Here is a 15,613-nt window from a genome sequence, read left to right as displayed (position 1 = left end):
AGAGGGTTCCGGACAGAGCTGGAAGTCACTCCTGAGGTTCAACCTTCAGCCAAAGAATAGACAGGCCCATAATACAAAATGAGAGAACTTAGGCAAAGGATAAGGCAGTACACAATACTGGGAAGCCAGCACAGCTTGTTCAAGACAAGGTCATGGAAGCTCCATAGACACACTGAAGCCCCTTCACCCAAAAATCAAAAGCTAGCAGAGCCAAGATTTGAATTCAGTCAGACAGCCTCCAGAAGCCTTCTGTTACACTGCCACCAGAAGCTTTACCGTTTTTTTCCAACTGCCAGGCACTTTCATACACTCAGAAGTTTATTCCTTCAATCTAGTTTAACAGCCTCTCCATAAACATTGTACACCCACTGATGGCTTCCAAATTCTGGACACCAGTGCTACTCGGCAGCTTCTACCACCTTACTCCTCCCCTAAGATTTTGGAGGGCAAAGAGAATGGCCCATAAAAAAGTCGTTCAGGTGCTAAGATAAGCAAAGGAAATTGTCTTGTATAAGTAGAACAAACGCCAACAACCACTGAAATGCAAGTTGACCTCACCCCCAGCCCAGGAGACTGAAACAGAACCTTTGCTTATGATACTGTAAACACTAAGTTCCTGGACTACTTGATCATCTGAAACACTACATCCCCAGGCTGCCTTAAGGAAAGGTTTCCTATACAGCTTTTCATAGGGGCTTAATTGGAGCTTGCTTTTAGGGGCCACTTGGATTCTCAACAGGGCAATGTAGTAGCTTGATCCAGGGCAGGCTGGTCTCTTCTAATACAAGTATTCGCCCACATTACCCACACTAGCTTAGGTTTCTAATTAGACATTTTAAGCACACAATCAATGCAGTGGTTACTGTGGTCTCCAGGAAGCAAGTAGCTTCTACTGAATTCCTAAATGTCCTGACTTTGGATACAAAGGCTCCTCTGTTATTGCTTTGAATTGAATAAGGTAGGCCAAATCTAGGCATAATTTCATTGAGAGGAGATTTTCTTGCCATGGATGCCTTTTCTGTTTGGAAGGGGAAGGCTTCTACCCATAAGGTAAAGTATCTTCAAGCACTAAAAGATACTTGAAACCTCTTGTAGTAGTTGGCATAATTGTTAAGTCCACTTGCCAGTCTTCTCTGGGCCCGGTTCTGCGGCCTTGTATCCCAGACATAGGAAGTGAGGGGCCTGGTTTTGGATTGTTCTTTGCACAGGTGACACATTGTTGAAACAGCATCCCGACTGCATTGTGTACTGTCATGAGCTGCCTTTATTATTGGGTGCCTCAGGTGTTCTGGTATTAACACCTGTCCTTGGACATTGAACCTGTCTTCTGCTCTGTTATTAAGGTCAAAGCCCCATTCACAAGCTCTGTTTATATCACATTGAGGGGGTTTTGTTCTAGCAGCTTGTTTGGCTGCCTGATCCTTTAAATATGTGAGACTCTTCCTTCTGGTGCCCAGGGTAGTGTATAACCCTTGACCATAGTACATTATTCAAAAAAGGCATCTCTAGTAGACTTTCTTTCCTCCAGTCCCACCAGCCAAGATGCTCTTTGCTGTCACAGGCCTACAAGGGTTTGGGGTGAGGTAAGGATGGTGACCATCTCAACAGGCCCTGAAACTGTGTGCCACCTCTGCCTGTGTTTGGCAGCTCTCCACCCTACCAATGAAGCCATCTGACAGCTGGGACTGCAGACTTGTCCCTGCCTGGGGTGGCTGGAGTGTCCCCTGTGCCTGAGACAGCAGCAGAGGCCATTTTCTCCAACTCTGTTCTGTTTTATCAGTAAGTTGTCCTCCCACTGTTATTGCAACCAGGGGCTCCTCATGGGTTGCAGGTGAGTCCCTGGACCCTGTCAGTCTGAGTCATTGGCTGACAGCTGCGGGAGCTGTGTTATGGGTTTCCTACTTGGACTGGGTTGGCCGTGGGGCACTTTCATTTCCAGTGGCCTTGTTGTTTGCAGTAGGCACACTGTCTGGGACCTAGCTTTAGGGGCCCTTGGGTTGGCCACTGGCCCTTTAGGGGTCCACAAGGACTTGCTCTGTATGAGGCCTGCCTGGGGGGGGCAGGTTACCTCAGATCTGCTGCCGGGAACTCGGCCTCTTTCCTTGTACCTGGTCCCAATTATTGAAGACCCTAAAGGCAATCTCAACAAGTTGTGAAGTATTCATTCCTTCAAACTTTTGAAATTTCTGCCTGATGTCAGGGGCAGTCAGGCTGATAAGGGTCATATTTATCAACCTGGCGTTCTCCGGGTTTTCAAGGTTTATATCAGTAAACTGCCAGTATGCTTTGTACACCCGTTCTAGCAAGCTGGAGGGATTTTCCTTGGGCTCTTGTTGTACATCCTAAACTTTTCCAAGGCTTTTCGGTTTGGGGCCCCTTGCAGTAAACCAACTATCAAACGGTTGTTATAGTGTTCTAGCTGTCCTGCCCCAGCCAATCACTAAGGCCCCAGTGTGGATCTATGGCAGGTACAGCTTGGGCTGCCAAGAATCTAATACCATTCTGAGGGTTAAGGCCATGCAACCTGCCAGCCTCTTGGTGTGCCTTTTCTAAGACCATTTTCCATTCCTCTGGCATTAAAAGAATATTCCAGTTATACATGTCAGAGGTGGAGAACAGTGTATGAACCCAGATAAACAGTCTAGGCTGGTCGTTGTGATGAAGTCTGGCTTGGGTGGATCCTTTTGGTGGTCAAATTGCACACCACTATGAGTCGGAATCAATTCAACGGCACTGGGTTTTATGGGTGTGTGCTGGGGAGACCATTCCCTGGGCAGGATGGGAAGTTTCTGACTCTTGGGGGGCTAGGAAGCAATTTGCCAGAGGGGTGGTGGAGGGTTCCTCCAAAGGGGTAGCCACTGCCGGCCAAGAACAGGCCTACACCTCCAGAAGGAAGGGGTATGGATAAATGCAAACCTGGGAGAGGCTCAGGTTTTCAACTTAAGCCCCACTCTGTAAACAAAAAGCCTGTGTTTCTCCCGGGCAAATCCTAGTTCCTCTTTTAGCATATCCAATTAAGCATTGACTAAAGACTGAGTTATGTGCTCTTTGTAGTACATTCAGATAAGCACATAATCCTAAACACATAACCCTTTTTTAAAACATTCCAGATTTGTCTTCTCTTCAACCCTATGTTCCCATATGGCCTTGGGCCTCTGGCTGGGTGGAGTCAGAAGACCCTGGGCCCCTATCAATCACCCCATTTATCTGGCCTGGCTTTACCCCAGGCCTCTCTGGGTGTGGCTTCCTCTTTCCCTGCACCATTAGCTTACACTGTTTTTGTAGGTTTTTATTTTTCTGGAGATTGTAATTTTTTATATAGTTTAGTAAATCTCAAGATTATAACTTACAAGAAGGCAATTTTACTGTCCTGCTATCTTTTGGATGCCTCCTGGTACCAATCAAAAATAAATCCCATTTTTGTTGCAGCCAGAGTGCCTGCTGCCATCAGGAACTTACCATTTTCACTAGGATAGCAAACACTGTCTTTCTCTCACCAAGACAGCATACACTATTTTTCTCTCACAAAGACAGCAAACACACACATGTGATTTACTTTAGAACCTGCTCTGGAGACTTAAAGGTATACAAAAAGAACCACAGCTAGACCAAAGAGCTGGGTCCTGGAAACCCAGATCTTCTGGAAAACCCAGACAAATGTGCAACAGCTCTCTGGAAACCCAGACTAACAGTACCCTGGAAACCCAGCTCTCTCTGGAAACCCAGATGAGTGTGTAAAGCCTCTCTGGAAACCCAGATGAACTGAAAGTAAAAAATATAGAAAGCCAATAGTAAACATTGAAGGACTTCAGTGCAAAGAGAAGAGAGTGGTGGTTCGATCTGAGAGTGGTTAACTAGAGATGACTCCCAAGAGCCATGGAGACAGGTTAGGTTTAAAGGACTCAAGCAGGCCAGCCAATGCTCCAGATCCATGGCTCTCCAGAGTTGCTGGAGGTGAGATGTTTTCAAATCCCACTGATGCCATCAAAATGTCAATGGACATAAAAACTTGGACACAGTTTAAAATTAAAAGCAAGAGGTTTACTTTAAGAAAACAATTCATGAACTGGGAAAAGCAGGGCCAAAAGGCACTGAACATAGTGCTTTACCAGTCAGAGGCTGTGCAGGGCTTAAACATTAAAGTATCAGGAACTAATAGTAAAAAGAAAATTCAGATTAGCTAGCTAAATTAAGTTTGTCTGATTGGCTATTTTTGGTAAATCATTAGGGATGTGCCCAGGCAAGTTCGTTTTGTAAGAAAGACACGCCCAGGTAAGTTCCTTGTGTAAACACCTTTCTGCATACTATTTACTTTCAACCACATTCTTCCTGAGAGCAAGCTTCCCCTCACTTGTTGAACCACCAAGAGTCATAGATCACCTTCTCAGAAACAGAAGCAGAGCCTAGGAGAAAATGGAGCCTGAATCAGACCTTCTGTAAAACCATTTTAATCATGCCAAGCACCCCAGATTTTGGAGTACTCTTACACACACTGAAGAGTATGATGCTTGCAAGCTGATCTCCAGGGTGCACATCTCCACCTGTGCATCCTCCAGCTCATAAACTTCACGGTAGAACTCACTGTTCCCTGCATGCTCCAACCCCTGACTTCTCTGTTTTGTTACTGGCAGAAACATCCTCCTAGGCAGCCAAGCTTTTTGGGAAATTCAGAGCTCTCCCTTGCACGCCTGTGCTCATCTGCTATGGAGTTGACTGACTAGACCTTGTGAAGCTGCCTGCTGTTGGATGCTTCCTTGACATCATTGTTTCTGTTATCTATCTATGGTTGGTTCTCAGGGAGGGAATGCGGGACAGAGGCCATATTAAAATCACCTGAGGAACTTTTAAAAGTTACCACTGCCCAGACTTCACCCCTAGAGATGCTGATTTAGTATGTCTGGGTGCACCCTGAAAATTTTAAAGCTTTCCCTGGTGATGTCAATGTATAGCCAGTGTTGAGGACCACTGAAAAAAGCTGGTCCTTTTGCCTCCAACTGCTCTGTCTGCTGCAATGCAACTGCATAGGTTCTCCAGTGTTGCACAGACAACATCACTTCGTTCCCCTGCTCAAAACCCTTCAATAGCTCTTCATTATCTTCTGAGCTAGGTACTCTGGGGCTGTAAGGATTGGTGACAGCTTACTTACCTTATACTTCTCCCCCTTAACTGACTTCACTGCATTCTTGAACCAACCCATGCTTTCCCATCCTAAATCAGGGTTCCTCAGTGGACAGCCAGTTGACTAATTACCCTAATGGATTCGCTATTGTCCAATAGGCTCTTCAGCCATCTCTGGGGAAATGATCAGTGTTATAGAGGCTTATTCTGCAGGTACTGTAGTCATAAGAGGTGGAAGTATGTAAACAAGTTGCCAGTTGATTAACTTACATTAGGAAACAACTGCCCAGAGCAGGAGGTCTTCATCTTCCTGGTCAAACTTCCTTCCCCTGCCTGTGTCAGAAGTCAGAAAGGTAATAACTGAGCATAGGATTAGAGAAAGTAGGTTTGGCTTTGTGATGACTCTGAGCCTGACATATCCATCCTTAAATTAGGACAAGGCTTGCCAGGGATGCCAGCTGCATGAATCAGCTGGACCAGGCCCTTCTGCCTCCAGGCCTGTCCCTTTTCTTTGTCTCTGTTGTTGACCCCTTCTTGATAGACACATATTTAGCATCACAGACTACTTACAGTGACTTTCTGCATATCTGTGCTATGGCTCTTGATATGTCAATTACAGTTTCACTCCCACAGGAAATCTTATTTTTGTCTTTATGGGGTTTGGTAGACAGACACTGTAACCCCCAGGTAGACTCAAGTGGTAAGCTGGACCCAGGCTCAAAAAGAATCCTGAGAGCTGACTGAATATGTGCATCTCTTCTCAACTGTGACTTCACCTTAGTAGCTTGAAACCAGCCTTAGAGAGATTTTCACTCCATGGAAACTAGCAAAGTCTTCACAAATGGAGCTAGTTACCAGGATACCACTATAACATACTGATAGGCATCTCTGGGCCCTTGCCTTTTCCTTTCTCTGTACCTGCAGTTCATCTCTGCTTATTGAAATCTTACCTGTTTAAGACTACTGCCTTGTCCTCTGTGGTGCTCCCCTGTGTCACCTGCTGAGGGCAATCTCTCTGAGAAGCCATAGCAGTTTGCACTTCTTGCTGCTCATGTCAGATCCTTTATTAATATTTTATTTGTAAACATGTCTTATGTCCATGTTATATCATTTTCTACTCTGAGACATTTCTTAACCTTAGTATTTCTCCCATCATTTAGCATAGTACTGTGTACAAGTAGTTGTTGCTAGTTGCCATCGAGTCATAGCAACCTCATGTGCAATGGAATGAAACACTGTTAGGTTCTGCACCATCCCCGTAATTGGTTGTGGATTGGACCCTTGTGCTCCATAGGGTTTTCAATGGCTGATTTTCAGAAGTAGATAGGTAGGCCTCTTGTTTTAGTCTCTCTTAGTCTGGAAGCTCCACAGAAACCTGTTCACCATCATAGCAACACACAAGCCTCTACTGACAGACGAGTGGTGGCTGTGTATGAGTAGCATTGGATGGAATTGAACCCAGGTAGCCTGCATGGAAAGTGAGAATTCTACCACTGAACTACCACTGCCTTGGTGATTAATTTGCTGAAAAAATGAAGGCAGGGGAAATAAATCCCATGTTGTAAATATAAAATGTAAAAAAAAAAAAAAAAAACCTAATAAATTCTAGTGTTTGGGGGCTTTCAAAATGCTTTTCTCCATAATATCACAATTTATCTTCACAACAACCCTGTAGAAGGAAGGTTCTATCCCTTTAAGAGTAATCAGACTTTTACCTTAAATTCCATTAAGCTTCGCCTTTTTTTTTTTTTTTTTACCTTAGGTCCTTTGGATCAGGAAGTTAAAATCCCCTGCATTGGCCTCTGGTATGTTAGAAGGGAGGCGCTGGGGACAAAGAATGGGGACAGGGCCTGTGAGAGAACTGGTCTGAAGCAGAAAAAAATAGCATCAATGAAGCAAGAGCATAACACTAAAGACAGGCGTTGGGAAGGGGATTTGGGGGCTAAGTCTAGCTGGCTTGGTGAGTGTGGCCAAGGCTGGAGTTGGTAAAGCAGTTCCACACAGGGGCAATCTGCAGTTGGTGGATATATTACTGTGGAAACTCTTCATCATAACAAGGACTAACAGTGCCCCAGAAGAGAGCTAATGGTGGTTTTCTTCCTCTCTTCTCAAACATGCATTAAATATGTTATTTAACTCATTAATTAAATGAGGGAAGGAGCCAATAGTTACAAGCAGTTCAAAGGAGAAGTCAAATAAGCATACATATAGAATAAAGGAATGTAGAATGACTGTGCAAATGGAAGAAAAGCTGGCATTTCCAGAGAGGAAGGAGGGTTATCCTCCTGGGGACAGAATTCACTTGCATATTGGTAGACAAGAAACACTTTGCATTGCTATCAGTTATCTATAACCTAAAAAAAATAAAATAAAATAAGGAGCTGCCCAAAAAGTGGTCTGTAGACAAGGTACAGTCGTCTTCCACTGAAGCACAAGTTCTTCCCTAAACCACTTTAGAGATTCTAAAGTTGAGGCTCTAGTGTATCAGCAGGGTTGAGCAAGTTACTTAACCTCCAAGTCTCAGTTTCTTTTTTGTAAAGCAAGATTGATGCTACTAACTCATGGAGTTGTTGTTCATAATAAGTACTTAATACGTATTAGCTATTGTTACTGTCCTTTGAGGAGCCCTGGTGGTACAGTGGTTAAGGACTCCGTTGCTAACTGAAAGGTTGATGGTTTGAAATGTATATGTGAACCTTAAAACTGAGGTAATGGCATCTCTCAAGTGGGTGACTCCAGGCCTAAATTAAAACTCCATTCTGAACTGAAGTCTTTGTAACTGAACACCTCTTAGGTTCTTGTCCTGTCCTATTAGCCAATCGATACAAAATGGATGCCAATTACAAGGGAAACAGAAAGTGGCAAATTTTATTGTCTACACAGACAAGGAACAACCTGGGGCCTAGTGGCCGAAAGACCAGGCACTTCCCACCCCAGGGGATTGGAGAACTTTAATGTTCTTGAGTAGGGGGGGAGGTGGCAGGGTTTGGCTCTTGAAAGCCTACACCCAAGTCCCCCCCATGCCCAAATTTGGAGATACAGGTGCTGAGTCATACTGAGTCAGTCTTCATAGGAAGTTCACATTGTGGGACTTCTTTTTCAGAGGGGCTCTGGTGGAACTGTGCTGGAGAATATCTTCTCTTCCAGTGATGCTCAGGTCCGAGGTCAGGTAAGGACACAATTCTCTATATCTGTGCATGCACCAAGGCCTTAGCACATGCATGCACAAATATTTGGTGGTTGGGACAAACCAGGGTTAGAAGCTGCAGTTTGCAAGGGTGGCAGTCTCAGGATAAACAGCGGTGGGAAGTCTTGGTTCCCAAAGATGGCAAACGAAGGAAGCCATTGCAGAGCACGGGGGAAGCCTCGGTGGAGCAGGGTTTCATCTTCACTTCTACTATTCTGAAGAGACAGTTCAGCCTTTTCGTCAAAGTTTAACTACTCATAACATAAAAATAGCAAGAGCCAGGATTTCTAGCTTGGGTGAGGAATTGTTAAAAGGTGGCTGTTAAGAATATTTACTCAGCTGGTCTGAAAAGAATGCCTTGCTCAAGCATGTCCTCTGAGGTTAGGAAATAGAATTGGAATTGATAATGTTAAGTCAAGATGGAGCATAACTCTGTAACCAAGATAAGATAAGCACCAATCCACTAAGTCTTAGTTCTAATATATGCTGACTCCCAAATTAAACTTCATTTTCACTCACTGGAATCTTCCACTTCATTTCTTCTAACTCTTGGTAAACTTACAACTGAGGCAAAGGCATAAGCCTGTTACCTTAAGATAAGGGGAGAGACAGTCATGCAGTTATATTGTCTCAATTTATTCCTAACAGAATGCCTTATTAAACAAATCTCAGAATGTAACAACTTCAGGATGTAACCAAGTAGACTTCTGTTGATAAATGTTGAAGGTTATAACCCAAACCAAAACCTAACCCGTTGCTGATGAGTCAATTCTGACTCATAGTGACCCTATAGGACAGAGGAGAACTGCCCCATAGAGTTTCCAAGGAGTGTCTGGTGGATTCAAACTGCTGGCCTTTTGGCTAGTAGCTGTAGCACTTGACCATTATGCTGCCAGGGTTTCCGTTTAAGGTTACAGTTTAACAAAACTCTTGCCAATGTAATTCCCTCATGTGTGCCTGTGAGCACATTCCTTTGGCCCCGTGTGTGCTGTGAGCACATCCCTGTCTTTATTTCACCTGATAAAACTGCTCTCTCTCTCTGCAATTTGAAACACAGGCTACAGCCTTTTGCCTCAGTGCTCCTGAGTCTCCCCATTTTGAGAATTTTTTTTTTTTAATCTTCCAATAAAACTCTCTGTTTTTATTTCTAGTGGAATGTTTAAGTCCAGTGTTTTTTCACTATGACAGAACCTACCCAGTGGTTCCTTGGGAGAAAGATGTGGCAATCTGCTTCCTTAAAGATTCTCTGTTGCCATGTGTCTTAGGCTGGGTTCTCCAGAGAAGCAAAACCAGTAAAGTGTGTAAATATATAGAGAGAGAGATTTATATGAAGGAAACAGTTCACGTGATTGTAGAGGCTGGAATGTCCCAAGTCCATGGATCAGGATAGAAGCTTCTCTCGATTCACTTAGCTACAGGGGCTGGCAAACCCTAGATTGGCACATCGGAGAGCACGGCTCTTGCTCACAGGCTGTGAAGATCAACAAATCCCAAGACTGGCAGGTAAGGCCACAAGGCCTTTCCTGATTCACATAGCTGCAGGGGCTGGCAAATCCAAGATCATTAGGTTGGAGGGTAGGCTCCTGCTCACAGGCTGTGAAAACTGACAAATCCCAAGACTGGTAGATAAGATGATAGTTCAAGTCCCAAGAACTGGAGGTCAGGCAAACAGGAGGCAACCACAGAATCCAGAGTGCACTAAAAGCCAGAATGTCTCCTTATATTCAGATGCAGGCCATAACCCCAAGGAAACTCCCCTTCAACTGATTGGCTACACATAGCAGATTCCATCGTGGGAGTGATCACATATAAACACTGAGAATCAAGGCCTAGCCAAGTTGACACACAATCTTAACCATCACACCATGGAGTCAATTCCAACTCATAATGACCCTGTAGGACAGAGTATAACAGTCATATAGGGACTCCAAGGTGGTAATCTTTATGGAAGCAGACTGCCACATCTTTCTCACTTGGAGCAGCTGGTGGGTTCAAAGCACTAACCTTTCAGTTAGCAGCTGAGCATTTAACCACTGTGCTACCAGGGCTCTTTTCTGTAAAGATTACAGCCTAGGAAAACATATGGAGCAGTTCTACTCTGTCACTTGGGGTTGCTGTCAGTTGAAATTGACCTGATGGCACCTAATAACAACTGTCCTTTAAGAGATGATGATTACAGAATGAATGAATGTAGAAACCTTATAATTCTTGTTAATACAGAGTGAGAAGCAACTTTTGAGACTCAAGCTGTGCAGCATATATCCATTTAGACATGCATTTTGTTCTATTTTAAAAGTCTACTGACAAAAAGAACTGAAATTCTTAAAAAGTCCAAACTTAACTGGACTGGCTGAGACTAAATGAACCTCTTCTCCACCCCTAACTGTCTCCCTGAAAAAGCCTGAGATATCCTTAAAACTTTGAGCCAAAACTACCCCCCAGTGTCACCTTACAACTAAATAACACATTGGCTCGTAAAATGAACAATATTGCCCACGAGTACTGTGCTCCTTTAAAAATCATCTGTATTGAGAACAAATGGTCAACATTTACTCTAAAGCAAAGATGAGAAGATAAGGAGAGGGGCAAGGAAACTAGATTACTGTAAACGGAACAACTAGAACAGAAATAATGAGAATGGTGACACACTGTGAAAACTGTAATCAATCTCACTGGACAATTTGTATAGACATTGTTAAATGCTAGCAACACAATAAAATATTATTTTTAAAAAGTCTACTTGCCTCATATATTCTCCTTCCACCATCCTGGTCAGTCAGGGCAGTTGGTGGCCTTTCTAGTGGTCTGACTTGAACACAGATATAAGTTACCTATAGGCAACCTCCTTTAGAACATTCCTCCATGGAAGTATTGAGATAGGGAAGAAAAAGGGACTGATCCCCTAGGCAAGGAGCCCTGCAACACCTGCAGCTTGCAACTTAACTTACAATACTATGTGTTTGGCTAATGACATAAAACCCCATCCTGGAATGTGTGATAAGGAAAAAACAAACAATGTACTCCCTTATGAGACGTTTTTCAGAAGGACCAGCCTGGTCTGGTCCCTGGATCCTGCACAGACATCCACAAGGTGACAGACTTATGACTTCTGCCTGATGCAAGTACCCAAGACAAGAATTGAACCAGCACCACAGAAGGGACTGTGCAGGCACAACACCCCATAACAAGTCCTGCTACAAATCCCGGAAGTCTCTGGGACAGGAGCCATCTTAAAACCATCTAAGAAAGCTGCTGTGTGCACACTGTAGTTAACATAACATATCCCTTCCCAGATGGGCCACTTGCTGGAAAACCTCACCAATAAAAAAAAAATAAATAACTATGAATAAACATATATCTTCCCCCTCCCCTCAAAAAAACTTTAAAAACCCATGCAAATCCTTTGTTCTGGCAGACAGGGGTAAGCATTTCCTAGGCCCTCCTCGTCTCTGCTTGCAAGCCTCTTTAATAAAGCTTTGCTCTCGTGGAAAATTTTCCATGCCTTACCTGCTCATTCTTGACCAGTGAGGGGCAAGAACCTTATTTAATTAAAGGCATACAGACACCGGCAACAGTATGTTTATCTAATTGATGATATATACATACACACAAGGACCAGGTGCTTCATGTGGGTCTCACATCCACTGCTCTCACCCTAGTCCACATCCCTGTTAATTGGTCTCCTTACTCCCATTCTTGAAACCCTGGTGGTGTAGTGGTTAAGTGCTACGGCTGCTAACCAAAAGGTGGGCAGTTCAAATTTGCCAGGCACTCCTTGGAAACTCTATGGGGCAGTTCTACTCTGTCCTATAGGGTCGCTATGAGTTGGAATAGACTCGACGGCAGTAGGTGGGTTTTTTATTCCCATTCTTGCCTGACCTTCCTTCTAGCCTTTATATAGAAGCCAAAGTGATCTTAAAATGTAAATTGGATCAGGTCACTGACTTCATTAATAACCTTCAATAGATTAACATTGTATTTATGGTGAAATTCAATCTCCTTAATATGGTCTATGCTACCATTGTTGTAGGAAAAAAACCCATAAAGTTTAGTAGAGCAAAAATAGCTTTATTCATCATATATTCCAAAAAGCAAAAGTGGGAAGCAGACAAACATGGTGCCAGAGCTAATGTCTGCCTGAATCCAAAGAAATATTACAGAATAGGCAAGGATGGGAAGATGGACAAGCATGCTGCCAGAACCATGTCTGTCTGAGTCCAAGGAAACGTTACAGAATAGACAAGAGTGGGAAAACAGACAAGCATGATGCTAGAGCCTTGTCAGCCCCAGTCTCAGAAACATTACAGAGTCATCAGCATATATTAACATTACAAATGGGCAAAACCATTGAAAGCTTCACCTTTTCACAGATTGGCTAGAAACTGCTAAGTCTCCATAATCTTATATTTTGTATTGTCTTTCATAACAGTTGTTGGTACAGGTTTCAGTAACTACAGTAGGAGGGTCTTCTTTGGTCCAACAAATCTTTCTATTCACTAAATGCTAATAAAAAAAGATGAGTGGAAAGCATGTGAATCTTCTGTGCTATGATTTATGATTTCTTTCTTTATGTGAAAATTTTCCTAAAAGATGTTTTCCAAGGTTTTCCCAGCTATTGTCTGTATACCTCAGGGTCCAGTGGATGAGTCTTTGTGAGTCCAGCTCTAGCTGGGTCACATTTTAGGACAGGGAATAATGGCTCCAGTATTATCTCCTAAATCAACTTAAACGATGAGATTCTTGACTACTTCTCCAGCTGCATGTTGAACCGGTCTTTCCATTGCTCTCCATGTTGCTGTCTTGCCGACTCTTTCCTATGAGCTTTGTACATGTAACCAACTTCCTGAATTCTCTTCTCTCTGCTCTTTACAGTCAGCTCCGCATTCACTGCTTCAAAAAGGACTCTTCTGACCACATGCCCATTATAACTTACTAAGTGCAAGAGTAAATACAAATTGGAAACAAAAAATGTATGTATAATTTTACCTGATGCAAAAAGGAAAAAGAGCCTCCCCTCTCTTTTTCTTAGAGTTTTTATTGTAGAAGTCCTGTAATTTTTTTTTTTTTTCTTCTTCTTCTGCCTCTTTTGGGAAATTCTCTTGAATGACTTGTCAAAGAAAAATATTAATAACAGACATCTGACTTTGATTATAAGGTTTTTTGCTTACCCACAAAACCAAACATTAGCTCTAAAAAAATTTCTGACACAAAATTAAACACCCAAAATTGCTAATCGTTTCTTTCCTGTTGGAACCTAGGCCTACTTAATTTAAATTTCAAAAGATATCTTGGCTGCAGGTGGGTAGAGGGCCAGAGACCACCTTTTGATCTTGTATCAGTTGATCTCAGTAAAAGGGGGAGGGCAGGGTTCAATCAGTTATGTTAAGATTAGCCAATGGTTGATCTTCTATTCTTCTCCTTCCTCTTTTGTCTGTAAGTGTCATTGTAACTAGCCTACTTCAAGCCCTTTGCTTTATTTTTGGAATCCAAGTAGTTTCCTTAAGTGCATATAGAATAACTGCTCAGAATAAACCTTTATGTTTCAGTTTCTTTGTGTTTCGATTATTTTTAACAGGTTAAATAAGCTGTTAGTTTTACAACCCAAGAATTTTCAAGGACTTGGGAGCCATTTCTTAAAATGTAACCAATAAGGCAGATAGCCTCCCTGTCTCAGTTTTTGTGGAACAGTAAGAGCCTAACCTCAGCAGGCTCCAAGCTGTAAAACTACACCCTATCATAAAGACATGAAAAGTTTATTTATTTACTTTTTGAATAATCAGCAAACACTGGTGACTTCCCCAATAACCAGGTGAACCGAGGATAAACAAATGGTGCTGTCAAGTCCTATTATTTGAGGTCTAGTTTGCCTCGAGAACAAGCATGAAATGGGTTGCATCTACCTGGTTATATAAATGTTCAGATTCCTTTTTGTCTTTGCAATCTCTTTAGCAGATTGCCTGTGAGGAATGATTTAGAAAATAACATTGAATTCATTATTCCCTGTCCTTGAGCGTAGATAATGTGACCCAGCTGAAGCTGGGCTCACAAGGACTCATAAGGACACTACTACTGGGTGCTGAGGTATAAAGACAATAGCTAGGATACCAAACCCGCCAAACCAAACCCGCTGCCCTTGAGTCGATTCTGACTCATAGCGACCCTATAGGACAGAGCAGAACTGCCCCATAGAGTTTCCAAGGAGCACCTGGCAGATACGAACTGCTGGCCTTTTGGTTAGCAGCCATAGCACTTAACCACTACGTCACCAGGGTTTCCATAGCTAGGATAATCTTGGAAAATATTTTAAAGGAACCTCTCAAGTAAGCCAATCACACAGAACACAAAAGACTTTCCACTCTTACCTTTTTCTGTTAGCGTTCAGTGAATAGAAAATTTGTTGGACCAGTGAAGACTCTCCTGATTGTAGTTACTGAAACTTGTACAAATGATTGTTAAGAAAGACAATTCAAAATGTAGGATCACAGTTTCTGGCCAATCTGTGAAAAGGTGAAGCTTTCAATGGTTTTGCCCATTTGTAATGTTAATATATGCTGATGACTCTGTAATATTCCTTGAACTAGGGCAAACATGCCTGTAGCAGCATGTTGTTCATTTTCCCATTCTTGCCTATTCTGTAATATTTATGTGGACTTGGGCAGACAGGGCTCTAACGGCGTGTTTGTCTATCTTCCCACTTTTCTCCGTTCTGTAATTTCCTTGGAGTTGGGCAGACATGGCTCTGGCAGCATGCTTGCCGTATTTCCCACTTTGCCTTTTTGAATATATGCTGAATAAAACTTTCTTTTTGCTGTACTAAGCTTTGTGATGTTTCTTTCCTATAACATGCATCACACTCTTCTTTAATGCTTACTCAATAATAAAACTGTTCTCTTATCTTCCACCTTTGAAGAGAGGTTTTCTGGGTTAGGAGCAGATTTTGTTTTTAATTATATTTCCCCAGTATAAGCTTTGTTATGTCTTTCAAAATCCTTATCACCATTTGTAATAATTTTTTCTACCTCCTTCTCGAGAATACCAGCTCCATGAGTCTGTCTTGTTCCTTGCTGTATACTCGGGCCTGGACAGAGTCTGGTGAATAGTAGGTACTTCATACATAGTTGTTGAATGAATGAATGAATGGATAAATCATTAAAGATTATAAAAATCTCACATTTGACAGATCTTTCATATCACAGTGACAAATTTTCTCATACAGTAAATGCAGTAAATATTCTTTTCTCATATATTGCTAGTGGGAATGTAAATTGGTTACAGGTTATCTGAATATAAATCTGGCATTCTGTACTG

The sequence above is a fragment of the Loxodonta africana genome, chromosome 23 (genome assembly GCF_030014295.1).
Source record: "Loxodonta africana isolate mLoxAfr1 chromosome 23, mLoxAfr1.hap2, whole genome shotgun sequence".
NCBI lineage: Eukaryota > Metazoa > Chordata > Mammalia > Proboscidea > Elephantidae > Loxodonta > Loxodonta africana.
This window is presented reverse-complemented; position numbering follows the sequence as displayed.